This window comes from Bufo bufo, chromosome 1, assembly GCF_905171765.1.
Source record: "Bufo bufo chromosome 1, aBufBuf1.1, whole genome shotgun sequence".
Classification (NCBI taxonomy): Eukaryota; Metazoa; Chordata; class Amphibia; order Anura; family Bufonidae; genus Bufo; species Bufo bufo.
Genome location: NC_053389.1, coordinates 177,865,137 through 177,880,197, shown reverse-complemented (window position 1 = coordinate 177,880,197; position 15,061 = coordinate 177,865,137). Strand labels below are relative to the sequence as shown.

General features: G+C 44.8%; 1 protein-coding gene across 2 annotated transcripts in view; it reads left to right on the top strand.

Annotated features, from left to right (window-relative positions):
* The first annotated feature begins 7,345 nt into the window (after positions 1 to 7,345).
* Positions 7,346 to 15,061, top strand: part of LOC121001481 (leukocyte antigen CD37-like) — a 106,937-nt gene continuing 99,221 nt past the window's right edge. For both annotated transcript variants that reach the window (XM_040432578.1, XM_040432572.1), the window contains exon 1: positions 7,346 to 7,495. The gene's annotated coding sequence lies outside the window, so the exon portion shown is untranslated. The remainder of the gene's footprint in view (positions 7,496 to 15,061) is intronic.

The following is a 15,061-nucleotide window of genomic DNA, read 5'->3' as shown; positions in this document are numbered from 1 at the left end:
GTGGCTGGTTTTTGAAAGAAGTTGTCTGCGATGAAACAACCCCTTTTAATGATAAAATGTTGCTGCCTCCATCCACCATTAGCTCACTACATGTCATATTTATACAGTTGCCACTGAAGTCAATACAGAAATGCGCCGAAGCCTTTTGTGGCAGACTTGCCTGTTCTGGAAAATATCTCCTATGTTGGGAGACTCCTGGAAATGTCACTACTCTCTGTTGTACATTACAATTTTTGTTATATCTTGTGCCACTTGAATGTGGGTTTTAGAGGGTGGAAAACCCCTTTAAATAGAGTTGGTGTCTGTGGCCCTATCAAGCACTAGTACCTACCTATGAGTCCCCTAGTCATATTTAACTGATTTATGTGAATATTCTAAGGGTGCATTCAAATGACTTATGCCGGACAATTTCTTAAAATGGTTTTCCAAGATTTTAATACTGATAACCTGTCCTCAGAATAGGTCATCAGTATCTGATTAGTGGGGTTTTGAAACCTGGGACCCCCACTGATCAGCTGTTTGACAAGTCATCGGCGCTTCTGTGAGCGCCGCTGCCTTCTCGCAGCTAACCAAACACAGCGCCATACATTGTATACTGGCTGTGCTTGGTATCACTTCTATGGGGCTGAGCTGTGCCTAGGTCCTGTGAGCGATAAACGTGTCGTTACACGGCCTAGGAGAGGCTGGAGAGGCTGGTGCTGCTGCAAGTGCTGCCGTCTTCTCGAAAAGCTGATCGGCGGGGGTCTCGAGTGTCAGACCCCCACGATCAGTATTTAAATCTAGGAAAACCCCTTTAACAATTGCAGTCTAAGGTGGCAATTAACATGGCTGGTGAAAAGCGGCCATCGAAAAATGTCCTAACGGCCATTAAAAAAATGTCTGTCTGGTTTTGATGGCCAGACAGACCCCATTGAAATGGCGAGGGTGTGAAAAAAAAAAATCATATTCACCTTGCCACTGGCAGTCACGGGAATACTCATTCAGCACTGGAGGCAGCAGAACATCAGGTCCTTCTGCCTCCAGTGCGGAGTGAGTGTTCCGAGGACTGCCTGCGGTGAGGTGAGTACTTCTTTACTGGCACTATTTGAGGGGAGGATGTATGGTCTGGGGACATAATATATATGGAGGCATTTTATATACAGGGGGCCATTATAGATGGGGGGCTTATATGGTGTGAATTATTTATACTGAGAGCACTACTGAGGGGTATTATATATACTGAGGGCACTGTGGGGTATAATATCTATCTATTGACGGCACTGCAGGGGTAATAAAAACAACAACAATGAAATTCAGCTGTTTTTAATGGTCGGTAAAAAAACTGAATTTTTTTTTTTTAGATACAAAATAGACAGACAGAAAATGTAATGAATTGACAGAAAATGTTCATCCGTTTGTTTTCACTGTCATGTGAATGTAGACTAAAGCCTATAGTAGACTGCGCGATTTTTCGGCAGATAACTGCTAACTAGGGCTTGCATGAACGCTCGTTGACGATCATCTTGTAGTGTAATGCAGCCGTCGATTACCCGATGAACCAAGTTTGCTCGATCATCGGGCAATCCAAATCTTTTGACATGTTAAAAAATTATCATTTGCAGACGGCAGATTGTAGTGCCTAATCAAGATCTGCCGCTGGCAAACCACTATACTGCATGGGGACGAGCGATAGCATAGCGATCTCTTCTCTTCTCTTCATGCTGTGGAGGAGATCACTGCATGCAATAGCAGTTTAGTTAGTTACTCTTTAAGCTTCTGTCACAGCCTACATTTAAGGCTACTTTCACACTAGCGTTTCTATTTTCCGGTATTGAGATCCGTGATAGGGTCCCCATTCATTGTCAATTGGGACAAAATGTAACTGAATAGAACCAAATGCTCCAAAATGCATTGCGTTCTGTTTGGTTGCGGTCTCATACCGGAGAGCAAACCGCAACATGCTGCACTTTTCTTTCCGTCATGGGATCCGGAGCAAGACGGATCCGTCATAACCCACAATGCAAGTCAATGGGGACAGATCTTCAGCAATAAGACATGAAGCGGCACTCACAGTCCTCCGCTAAGTCCCGGTATGTGGGAATCGGCCACAGCTCAGTCTCCTAATAACAAAACACTGTCGGTGGTGCTCAGCCCTAAATAGGATAAGATGATGTAGATACAACCATGTAGAGGAATGAAGAAGGGCGGCACTCACCAGTGTAAGGACTTGATAGTTGCTTTATTCAAGAAATAGCAGTGGGCGGCATCGGGCAGGACGCCAAGAGCTTCACACAGGTGAGGTAGCGACGGCCGTTTCGCGCTTGACGAGCTTTGTCAGGCTACTGCGTCAGAGCACAGGTGCGCTCCGCTTTCTTAAGCCGTGGAGTCGATGCGTTACCTGGGTGACCAGTGACACTGCCAGATGCTTCCCAAGAAGATCCAAAAAGACAAGGTAAACAGAAAACATCAGCAAATGTAAAAGCGGCATTGCAGAAACACTTTTAAAGAAACATACTTAGGTCAATTCTATCATTGAGGCCCAATTCATCCGCCGCTTGGGTACGGAGGATCCACCTCGCTTCCTGTTGTAAGAGGAGCCGGTGTCTATCACCCCCCTGCGGCAGTGATTGTACCACCTCTAATCCTGAAAAAAACAAATAACTAACATCCCCTCCATGTGCCTTTCTAAAATGCTCTATCACCCTGGGGCAACCTTTTAACCAGAGGTTATGGAGTTAACATGTTCTCTTATGCGCTCATATAAGCATCTGATTGTTTTGCGGATATAAAATCGGCCACATTTGCAGCTTAAGAGATAAACCACAAATGTGCTTCTGCAATTAATAAAGCTCCGTACCCTGTGGTGTACCCCTGCAAAATCAATGAATTTTTTGCACGAATTGTATTTACATTGGGAACAATTCCCACATCTAAAGTTCCCTTCTGCTCTACTAATTGTCAACCACTGACTAGAACGCAAAGGAGTCAACCTACTCCTTACAAGTTTATCTCTCAATGTACGACTACTTCTAAAGGAGACTAGTGGTCTTTGCTCAGTTACCTCACTTAGGGTGCTATCTATTTTTAGTATGTCCCAGTTCCTAAAAATAGCGGAAAGAATCTGATCAGTCAGTGGGTTAAAAACTTAAAAGAGAAGGCAAATCTACCTATACTTGTATCGCCCTGTCCCGACCTAGGCATCTCCACTACTTTTCTGGGTTTCCTATTCTTTTGCAGTAAATCCCTTTGAGAGAATGTCTTCTCAACCCTTTCCATATCTCTGCTGACCTCATTCTCTGGGTACCCTCTTGCTACCAACCGGTGTTTTAACTCTGACGCCTGTCGTCGATACCCCTTCAACTCACTGTTGATCCTGCGTAATGTAATAAATTGTCCGTATGGCAACGATCTCTTGACACTCCCGGGATGGAAGCTGTCGTGGCGGAGCAAGGAGTTGGTCGCCGTGGGCTTACAGAAGCCCTCCGTGATCAACCCGTCGCCCCCTCGCCACAACAGCCACATCCAGGAATTCCAACCGTGCCCCCCCCCAAATTAAGGGTAAATCTCATCCCCATATCATTCATATTCAAGTACCGGACAAACTCTTCACACTGTTCCTTTGTTCCAGACCAGACAATGAAGACATCATCAACAAAACGTAAGAAAACTTTCAAATACTGTAAAAACGGGTTTGACACGGAAAACACAAATCTGTCTTCCAGTCTCGCAAGATACATGTTGGCAAATGTACATGAAATGGGGGTACCCATTGCCGTCCCCAGCTTTTGTCTGAACCACTCACTGTCAAACCTGAAAACATTGTTCGCAAGTATGAAGTTCAAAGCCCCACAGACGAAATCACAGAAGAGGTCACTCCTCCTCACATTCCGTCAGATGACCCGGATCGCCTCCAAACCCGCATCGTCAGGGATGCGGGTGTAGAGGCTCTCCACATCCAGGGATACCAGCTGGTAATCCTCTTGCCAATGTACTTCACCCAAGGACAACAGGAAATCGTTGGTGTCCCTGAGATAGGCAGGAGCGCTGGGAAGTAACGGTCTGAGGAGCCAATCGATATATTTTGATAAAGGCTCAGTCACCGAGCCAATCCCCGAGACAATGGGACGTCCCGGGGGTTGGCTCAGCGACTTATGGATCTTGGGAAGGAAATACCAGTAGTGTCTAGAGGGGAATGTGGGTACAAGTTTGTCCACCATGTTGTCACCCAGGAAACCTCTTGCCACATAACTGTGGACAAAGTACTCAAGCTGACGCCTGATGTCTAAAGTGGGGTCCCCCCGTATCACTTCATAAGTGTCAACATCCCTTAGTTGCCTGAGGGCTTCATTGATGTAATACTCCCTCGACATAAGTACCACATTACCCCCCTTGTCCGCCGGTTTTACTATAATATCATCCTGTGCACAAAGCCAGTTTAGAGCTTGTCGCCCCTCACTACTGACATTATCCTGTGCTCTAGGGTACATAACAGCACGTACATCCTTCTTCACCTGATGGTGAAAGATGTCTATGCTGGTCCCGGCGGGCATAGGGGGGCAAAATGTGGACTTAATCCCACCTGTAAAGGTGGTTACACCCTCTGGTACTGCTTATTCAGTCACTAGACTGCCTTCAGAGAGGAATTCCAGACATTTAAGTTCAGTTTCATTAAACTTAGTGGATACAAAAAACGCCATAGGGTCGGGGCGAAGTGGCAGCTGCCCCTCTGCCCTGGGGACTGCTCCCTGAGGTGTATTTTTGAACATTTTGTGCAGGTACAATTTTCTCACAGCCTTAAACAAATCAATCTCAAATGTGACGGGGTCGAACTGTACAGTCAAGCTGTACCCGAGCCCCCTGCTCAGGGCTCGCGTACAGCCCGAGGGCAGTTCACGCCCCGTCAAATTCACCACCAAGTTCTCATCAGTGGACTGTGTGTCGAAAGTGGGAGAGGTAACTATTTCCTCCAAGACACTCGTTTCCTCGTGCGTCCCGATTTTCTGATTTCTCCTTTTGATGGGGACAGATCTGTTTTCTCTGACACAATCGGACACAATAGAAAACAAATCCGTCCCAATTGACTTTCAATGGCTATGTTACAGATAATACAACCGGATCCATTCATAACTGATGCAGACGGTTGTATTATCAGTAACGGAAGCATTTTTGCTGAGCCTGCCTGATCCAGAAAAAACGCTAGTGTGAAAGTAGCCTTAAAGGGACATACCTCCATTTTCACCCCGGCAGCCCCCCTGACTTGAGCATCGGAGCAGTTCATGCTCTGATGCTCTCCTTTGCCCTGCGCTAAATCGCGCAGGGCAAAGGCATTTTTTGGAGATCCGGTTACGTACCAGGGCTCTCCATGGGGCTGCGAGGAAGCCCGGTGACATAACCGGCACTGATGGGCAGGATTTAGCGCTGCCGTAGCCAGTAAAACGGCCATCAGAGCCGGTGACGTCACCGAACACACTGCCGGGCGGAAGTTTCCGCCCAGCAGTGTGTTATTGAAAACAAAAGAGACAATCTTGCAGGGCAAGGGAGCCCATCGGAGCATGAGATGCTCCGATGCTAGCCTCAGGGGGGCTGCCTGGGTGAAAATAAGGGTATGTCCGGGTTCAGCTCTGAACCCGGAAAACCCCTTTAACATATATACATCGGGAGCTTTTCCTGATTTATATACTGTATTACATGAAGGCCAAAGCCACAATCTGAACATAGGCCCTGATCACACCTTCTCTCTAAAATTCTGGCTTCAAGGAGTTGCAAAATGTGGCTTTTGCAACCTTTTGGGCTCAGTTGTGCAAAAAATAAATTGTGATATTTTGCATTTTTAAACAAGTCACTCAGTTTTGAAATATGGGTGGAGAAGTTGGTGTGGTTAGCTATGTTAATGAGTTTCATTCCAGATTTAGGCCTCTTGCACACAACCGTATGTATTTTGTGGTATTTTACAGAACGGAACAGCTGGCCCTTCATATAACAGTACTATCCTTGTCCTTATGCGGCCAATAATAGGACAGTTTTTTTTGCGGACCCATTGAAGCGAATGGTTCCGGTCTGCAAAAAATACTGAACGGACACGGAAAGAAAATACGTTTGTGTGCAAGAGGCCTTAAATAGTTACATAGTTAATACAGTTGAAAAAAGACATAAGTCCATCAAGTTCAACCGAGGTATAGGTGGGGACGTGAATCCCAGAATAAGTGAGACTCAAATTTCTTTAGATTTAGGCTACATTCCACAATTTTGCGGAACGGGTACGGACCCATTAATTTCTATGCAGCCGCAAAAGATAAGTACAGCACACCTCGTGCTGTCCGTAACTGTTGCTCCGTGCCGTGGCCCCGCAAAAAAAAAAATTATGTCCTATTCTTGCCCGCAATTGCGGACAAGAATAGGCATTTTCTATGACAGCCGCGGCATGTGCGGTCTGAAACTTGTGGAACGCACTCGGTCCGGTGTACGTGTTTTGCGGATCCGCAAAACACCACGTTCGTGTGAATGTAGCCTTATTGTGATTTTTAAAAAGTCGCAAAAGAAGTTGCAATTTCACTACAGTAGCAGGGTGGAGTAGGAAATCTGGAGTAGTTTTTCTAGACAAAAGTGTTAGGTTTAGTCCCATTTCACAAGAGCGAGTTTTACGCGCGGGTGCAATGCATGACGTGAACGCACAGCACCCGTGCTAAATCCTGACCCATTCATTTCAATGGGTCTGTGTACATGAGCGTTGTTTTTCACGCATCAATTCTGCGTTGCGTGAAAACGCAGCATGTTCTATATTCTGCGTTTTTCACGCAGCCCTGGCCCCATAGAAGTGAATGGGGCTTCAGTGAAAAGACAAAACTGACTGAACTTGCTTGAGAAATGGTGCGAGTTTCACTGAACGCACCCTGAAACAATCCGTATTGTTTGTGTGAAAGAGACCCTAAGGATAAGAGAAATTTATCAAACAACTTGAGACATTTGATAAATGTGGCATAAAGTAATCGAATACAGACTCAAGCAAAACTGACTTCAAATATTCCCCTCATAGTCTCAGCGTGGCAGGAGAAGCACACTTTTCGGCATGTGTCATGTCAATGGCTGCCTATGGCTATGTTCAGAACATACACAGAAGGCAACCATCACATGACCAAGCCAGCTTCACACATTTGCCACACATCCTCCTCCGTGTGGAACTGCAAGTCTCAGCAGGTCTCCCTCATCCCCCTCTTAATAATGGCATGTTGTTCCAGTGTAGGAGTTGCACAGTATGATATGACAGCCCAGCCTAACGACTTGCAGAACCAGACTGACACGGAGTGGATGACTCCCACTTTCTGCCCTCCCCGGTGGGAGTACCTGGAGGCAGCCAGTGAGCTCTGGAGGGGGCAGTTCTGCTTTGTGAATCATTCAACAGAGGGTGAAGTCCTAAAGTTTGTAGTTTACATTGTAAAGCAGGGACCGAGGCAACTGCAGTGCTGAAATTCATCCCTTCTCACATAGCCTTTGTTACAAGGACATTTATTATTCTCCGGTGAGTAGTGGTTTTCTGCATTCTGGAGGTTTTACTTGCTTGATACGTTAGCATCCATGTTCGTGTGTCTGTTGTACTGTATAATGAATGGTCTAACAATGTCTTCATGTAATAGAGGTCCACCACATGTGCCACTGTGAAAGATCGGGAAAAAATTGTCTACGCTGACAGTGGTGGGGCGCAGTTATCTTTATGATCACTGTGCCCATATCTATGTTGTGTTTAATGCAACTTGTCTAAATGTAGAAGCTACTATCTATATAGAATTGCCAGGGGTTCCAGGACACTTCCAAACCTGCTCAACACAAGAGATCCACCACGGCCAATTCACTGTACCCCTCAACAGAAAATACCCAAAGAGGTATGACAGACCTAAATTACACTGAACTTTTAGGGGCTCCAGACTGAAATTTAGAATATGTTTCTATCAATCTGATGTCCATGGAGGGATCCCTTGTTTGTCCTCGTCTTCTTCTTTCCAAGCGCTAAACCTTTAACGTGTAGCGTCAGCATTAGGATTTGTAACTCAGGGCTAGGTCATGACTTCCAGTAACGGGGCTTCTTCAACACAGATTTTAAGGAAACCTCAAGACTTGTGAAATACATTTCCACAAGCAGTAAATGATGACGTGAGAGCTCGCAGACCAGCGAGTGTGAGCTGATGGATGAATAATTCAGATGGTTTAATGAGGTATACAATATACTGGCAATGTTTGCCTCGCAGAAATCGGTCGTTAGCGGCATGATGTCTGGGTTGTATTAGAATAAGGAATTCACACATGCTTTAATGTTATAGCAAGACACATTTAGTTTATCTGGGGATTTCTTATGGATAAGCAGATCTTTGATGTCAGAGGTTAAAAAATGGAGGCCTGTTATCAATTGTGAACACTCAAGGCTCATTCGATGGGGCGCCTGGATGCTTAAAACCTTTTCATATTCACCCTACACTGGCTGGATAGGATGTGAACGAGTTCTGGGTGCTGAAGTCACCTAGCTACTCCGACCTTGAGCTAGGGCAACAAACTCTGTGAAGAAAAGTCTACTTCCCCCTCTGTCCCAAGATGAGATTGAAGGGACTATGACTATGGAGGAGACTGATAGCTCTGAGGACAGGTTACACGCACATCACTTTATTTATAAAATAACAAAATAATTGATACTCATGTCTTTTCTCCCCTGCCGCTTTCTGGGAAGTGCTTCCCGCCACTGTTTGTTTACCTGGCTGCAGCTGTGACTTTTCACTGCTACAGCCAATCATTGGCCACAGCAGCGACATACCATCTACAGCTGAGGCCATTGACCTGTGTGCAGCCAATCACTGGAATGTCACTGCTGCAGCCAGGAAGATAATGTCAGGGGTGAGGATGATGAGAGTGCCTTGCTGTAAGCAGCAGGAGAGAAATGGGTTGAGAATGGCTTCTTTTGTTATTTTAGCAAAAAATATAATTAGACCAGCACCTCCAAACAATATGGAATAATACAGGTGGCATGCTACCATCAATGACATGCAAAAGCAAACCAACTGCTTCAAGCACCCAGACACAAGCAAACACTTTAAACATGGATTACTCTGAATAGCATTACTTCTATCCTTACTATATATGACAATTAGAAGCTATTTGCGCACATTTTGATCAAAATTGTGTCGGGCCCATCTACCAGAGACAAAGAGGCTTGTACAGATGGAATCCTACACTATTAGCATAAGGCCTCTTGCACACGACCGTATGGCTTTTTCAGTGTTTTTCAGTCCGTTTTTCGAGGGATCCGTTGTTCCGTATTTTGTTTCCGTTGTGTTTCCGTTTTTTCTGTCGTTTTTCCGTATGGCATATACAGTAATTACATAGAAAAAATTGGGCTGGGCATAAAATTTTCAATAGATGGTTCTGCAAAATCGGAACGGATATGGAAGACATACGGATGCATTTCCATATGTGTTCCGTTTTTTTTGCGGAGCCATTGACTTGCATGGAGCCACGGAACGTGATTCACGGGCAATAATAGGACATGTTCTATCTTTCAACGGAACGGAAAAACAGAAATACGGAAACGGAATGCATACGGAGTACATTCTGTTATTTTTTTTGCAGAACCGTTGAAATAAATGTTTCCGTATACGGACTGTATACGGAACGCAAAAAACGTCCCGTAAACGGAAAAAAAAAAATCGGTCCTGTGAAAGAGGCCTAAAGCCTACAACAGTCAGGGCAGTTTGGGGTCAGCTATGGTATACTCTATTTAAAAGCCTTGGCCAGATGGGCAGGAGCGCACTGTCTAAACTGAGGCAGCCGCTCCCCCAGATGTACAATGCAAAAAATGAAATTAGACCAGCACCTCCAAACAATAAGTAATAAAGTGCAGGTGCACATTACCATGGCTGACATGCAAAAGCAGCACACTGCACCAAACACACAGACACCTGCAAGCACTGGAAACATGGATTGCTCTGAATTACATTACTGCTTTACTTACTATATATGGAAATATGAAGCTCTTTGTGCACTTTTTTTATTTTCTTATATAGTAATTATAGCAGTAATGTAATTCAGAGTATTCCATGTATCCAGTGCTTGTAGGTGTCTTTGTGTTTGGAGCAGGGTGCTGCTACATAAACTGTTTGTTCGCTTTTGTTATTTTAGAACATTTACAGCGGCTGCCGAGTTTTTATTCTACTTGGACAATCCTTTAAAAGGGGTTGTTCATCCCTTCGGGCAGACCCTCAGCATGGCCAGGCCTGCAGAGGGAATCATATCTACCTGATCGCCGCTGCTGGGTTCTGGCTCCTTTGCTTCCCCAGCACCACTGTGTGACCAAGTGACGTGATGGGGGACATGTCATTGCTGCAGCCAGGCGTGGCTGCAGTGGGTACGTGAATCCTGTCAAACCAGATGTTGACGTGGGGAGACCTGAGAGATGCAGCAGTGATGGGGGAGCGAAGGAGCTAGAACCCAGTGGCAGGGATCAGGTAAGTATGATTCCCTCCGAAGTCTGGCCATGCTGGGGAAGGGTCTGCCTGGAAGGCCCACAGGGGTTAATAACCCCTTTAAGGTGTCTATAAGAATATGAGCCAAACACCTGATTTTGGTGGGACCTGATGACCAGTTAATGTGTATTGGGGTGTCCCAACTTTCCCCCCATGGCAGTTGTCAGGGGAAGGAAGGGTCGGACATGCTAGATTTCAACATGTCCAATCCTTTTTTCCCTCAAAAGTTACTCACAGAGCTGTCCGTCAGCAGCTAATTCCTCTCTCCCCATTGAAGACACATGCATGCCTGGCCAAGCCCAGCATTTATGAGTAAGTTGGGAGTATTTGGCCAACAGCTATCTAAGGTATATCGCCACCTTCAAAGCAAAGGCTGCTGAATATAGATGTCTGTTTAACTGTTCAGGCACCCATTGTAATGGACCCATAGTGGTAAAAGTGTTCTTCAGTAACATATAAATATGGCTAACGCAACACTAGAACGCTATCATACGCTATCAGTTAGGCCTGATGCACACGGCTGTTGGCCTGCCATATGAATTGGGTCCGCAATCCGCTTCTGACACATCACACCACAAAAAAATAGTGCATGCAAGTGTATGGGCTGTTTGCGGGCCACAATACGGGCACTGGCCAACAACAACCGTGTGCATGAGGCCTTAGGCTACTTTCACACTAGCGTTTTTCTTTTCCAGTATTGAGTTCCGTCCTAGGGGCTCTATACCGGAAAAGAACTGATCAGTTTTATCCTAATGCATTCTGAATGGAGAGTAATCCGTTCAGGATGCATCAGGATGTCTTCAGTTCAGTCATTTTGACTGATCAGGCAAAAGAGAAAACCGTAGCATGCTAGGGTTTTATCTCCGTCGAAAAAAACTGAAGACTTGCCTGAATGCCGAATCCGGCATTTTTTTCCATAGGAATGTATTAGTGCCGGATCCGGCATTCAAAATACCGGAATGCCGGATCCGTCCTTCCGGTCTGCGCATGCGCAGACCTTTAAAAATTAGAAAATAAATAAATACCGGATCCGTTTTGCCTGATGACACCGGAAAAACAGATCCGGTATCGCAATGCATTTTTCTGACTGATCAGGCATTTTTCAGACTGATCAGGATCCTGATCAGTCTGAAAAATGCCTGATCAGTCAGAAAAATGACATGCGTTTGCATACAGTTTGCCTGATCAGGTTGGCAGTTCAGGCAACAGAACTGCCTGCCGGAATCAAACAACGCAAGTGTGAAAGTACCCTTAAAGGGATTATTCATGACATAGAAAAGGAGTAAATGTGGAAAATTCCTTTAAATGTGATGTTCATGGCTAATATACTTTGTGGGTAAGAGTTAGGGTTTGTCCACATGGGGTCCACTGCTAATGTTCTGCAGCACATTTGCCTCTTCAACAATAGCAAAATCCAGACCACAAGAGGCAGATTTTTTTTCAAAATTGATAGCACATAGCTTATGCTAGTCACTGCAGGACAGTTCACACTGCAGATTCTTCTATCAGTGTGTGGATGAGATGTTACCACTTAGGGTGGGTTCACATCAGCGTTCTGAATTCCATTATGGCTTTCCGTTATAACATGGTTATAATGGAAAATAACGGAATCCATAAGTCGGAAGTAAAAACGGAAGCCTTTAAGAGGCATTCCGTTTTGCTTTCCGTCATAATAGAAGTCTATGGGAATCATAACGGATCCGTCTGGTTCCCGTTATGCAAGACGGAAAACAAAGTCCTGTCGACAAGACTTTTTTTTTCCGTTCTGCATAACGGAAACCAGACGGATCCGTTATGATTCCCATAGACTTCTATTATGACGGATCAAAACGGAATGCCTTTTAAAGGCTTCCGTTTTGCATTCCGTCATAATACAAGTCTATGAACAGCATAACGGATCCTTCCTGGTTTCCGTTATGCAGGACTGGACTCCTGCATAATGGAAACAAGAGAACGGATCCGTTCTGCTACCCATAGACTTGTATTATGAAGGATAAAAACGGAATGCCTCTTGAAGACATCCGTCTTATGGATTGCATTATAACCAGGTTTTAATAGAAAACCATAACGGAATCGATAACGCTGATGTGAACCCACCCTTACCGGTACAGCAATATGCTGCAAACTCACCACAAACAAATCTGCAGCATATCCATCCCACATGGACATACCCTAGAAGTGGAACTTCAAGGCCAAGGAGCAACATGAGCCTCTGATTCAATAGTTGTCACATCTCTGACAACTAATAGAAAATTGAAAAATACAATGGGGGTCATTTACAAAGACTAGCTTTTTTTATGCCGGTCTTTGTTTTCCCCATGCGCTTTTCATACATTCGGTGCTTCTACTGCAGTCAGTGCGTCTGGAATGAAAAACGCCTCCACTTCCTGAGTGTTCACGGTTGGAGTTCACAACTTGCAATTTGCCATAATATGTGTAGCCATTTGTTTGCAGTGGAAAACCAGTTGGGAGCCATGTTTGCTTACTCGTGCTTGCTTACAGAGGAGGACAGATATATTGAACTCATCCTGACAATTGTTCAAGCATGAAAGTGAAGACCTGCTCAGAAGGTGCTTAGAAGGTAGATTTCAGTAGATGAGTTGACCCCAATTACAGACTTTCTGACACATAAGTGCCGTTCTTTTAGCGTAGCTTGCAGCAGTAAGTCGAATATGTAAGTGTGCACAATGCCCTAGCCCTGGGCACCACCTCTACTACTTTAGTACATATACTCTCCCCCCTTTACTGGCTATGGATATATCAGTTTGTAGTCTAAACCGCTCCTTGTAAGGATTCAGACATCTAAACTTGTGTCCAATGCTTTTAATCTGCACCAGCTTTTTCGCATGAGGCCTTCTCTGTTCTGCTATTTTTCCAAAAGCTGAGCAGCAGATGTTTTCTCTTTATTTGTGCATATCTGTAACAGGGTGGGGGGTGTTGGCTGTCCGTCTTCACATCAATGGAAAATAGTGATGCACATGGCACGTGTTATCATTTGACCATAGCTCTGAAACTTCTTAGCTCTCATGTGTGCTTAAAGGAGCCTCTTATCTGGACCTCCACTTATCTAAATAAGGAGCTGCTGGCCATCACTAGGCCGCTAAAGCTGGAACGCCCGATGCAGGACAAACCTGGCATGGAAGTAGCTATAGGGGGTGCAGTCGCTACCGGGCCAATAAGCCTGAGGGCGCCCAAAGACTCTTGTGACACACAAGAAGACACTTGTATTATAGAAAGTGCATGCTGGTCCAGTTACACCCCTGGCTGGAGAGAAGGGGTTAGGTCAAGAATTTAGCATTGGGGGGTTCTTGTTTAATTTTTTTCCTCAGGCAACACGAAGGCAATGTGCTTCCCTGCCTCTGGCCACAAAGTACTGAGGGAAGGGGGGCCAAGCTGAACTCTTGCACCAGGGCCAATGAGTCTTTAGCTACGCCCCTGAAATCTGGTATTACACCCTTTCAAATCTATGCACTATGTAATACGTAGTTGAGCTGACAGGGCAGAAGACACTGGAGGACATTTACTAAAGACCGGCATTTCGTACATCAGTCTTGGATCTAACCAATTTATTAAGGGGTGCAGGACTCGTATTAAATTGTTCACATCTTATGTTGTCAGTGCACCAGAAACTGGAATCTATTCCGGCTCCTGGTGTAGATTTCTGGTGTAATGTGCGGCATTTTTCTGGTGCACATGTTGTTGGCCGCCTCCTCCCACCCACATCCTGCCCACTTTTTTGGAAAAGTGGTGAGCTTGTCATAAAAAGCCAGAAAGGCACAAACTTTGTTGTAAATCGCAACTTGTGACAAAATTTGTGACTTTGAGAAAACTGGTGTAGAGCTTCAATAAATGCCCTCCACTATTTGTAGCAGCTTTCTGCTCTTGCTGACAGACGGGGTCATGCATGAGGAAGACCCTCCTAATTGGCCAAATTAATGTAGACATGGAAAAGGAATTCCAGAGTAATATATGACATTGATTATCAAATTCCAGCTTTGTGACAGGAAGCCATCTTTTCAATCCAATGCAATATATTGGTGATGTTATCATCTCCATTTGCTGCTATGCCTTCACTGTTGGTTTGGAGAGGACCACCTTCCATCAGTGATGTCACCTTGTGCTTGGAGATCATGGACTTGAGCCCCTCCTTACCCTCTGCAGCGTGTCAATGGGTGTCACCAGCATTGTATAATGGTTGGAATATTTCAATAGTTGAGTAGATTCATAGAAAACTTTATCTAAGCTATATTATGTGTTGACTTCATCTCCTGTTGTTACATTTCTCTTGAGTCAAGGTTGCTAGGAAAACTGATTCAAACCAGATGCCATGGAAAAGTTTACTTGTAAGCATAACAGCTAAAGTTTGTGATTCAGCGCTGCATGCCTTACTAATACAAGGAATTTTAGATGATTGGTATATTAGTCATGTGTTTCTGATAAATGAACATAAATGGCATCATGGAGGGAGACATTTTTTGTTTAGAAAGTTTTCCTATGTAAGACATTTATGGCATGTTGGTTTAAAGGGATTGTCTCGCCTGTAACATTGGTGGCTGAGGCATTGTACCCCACTTATAATG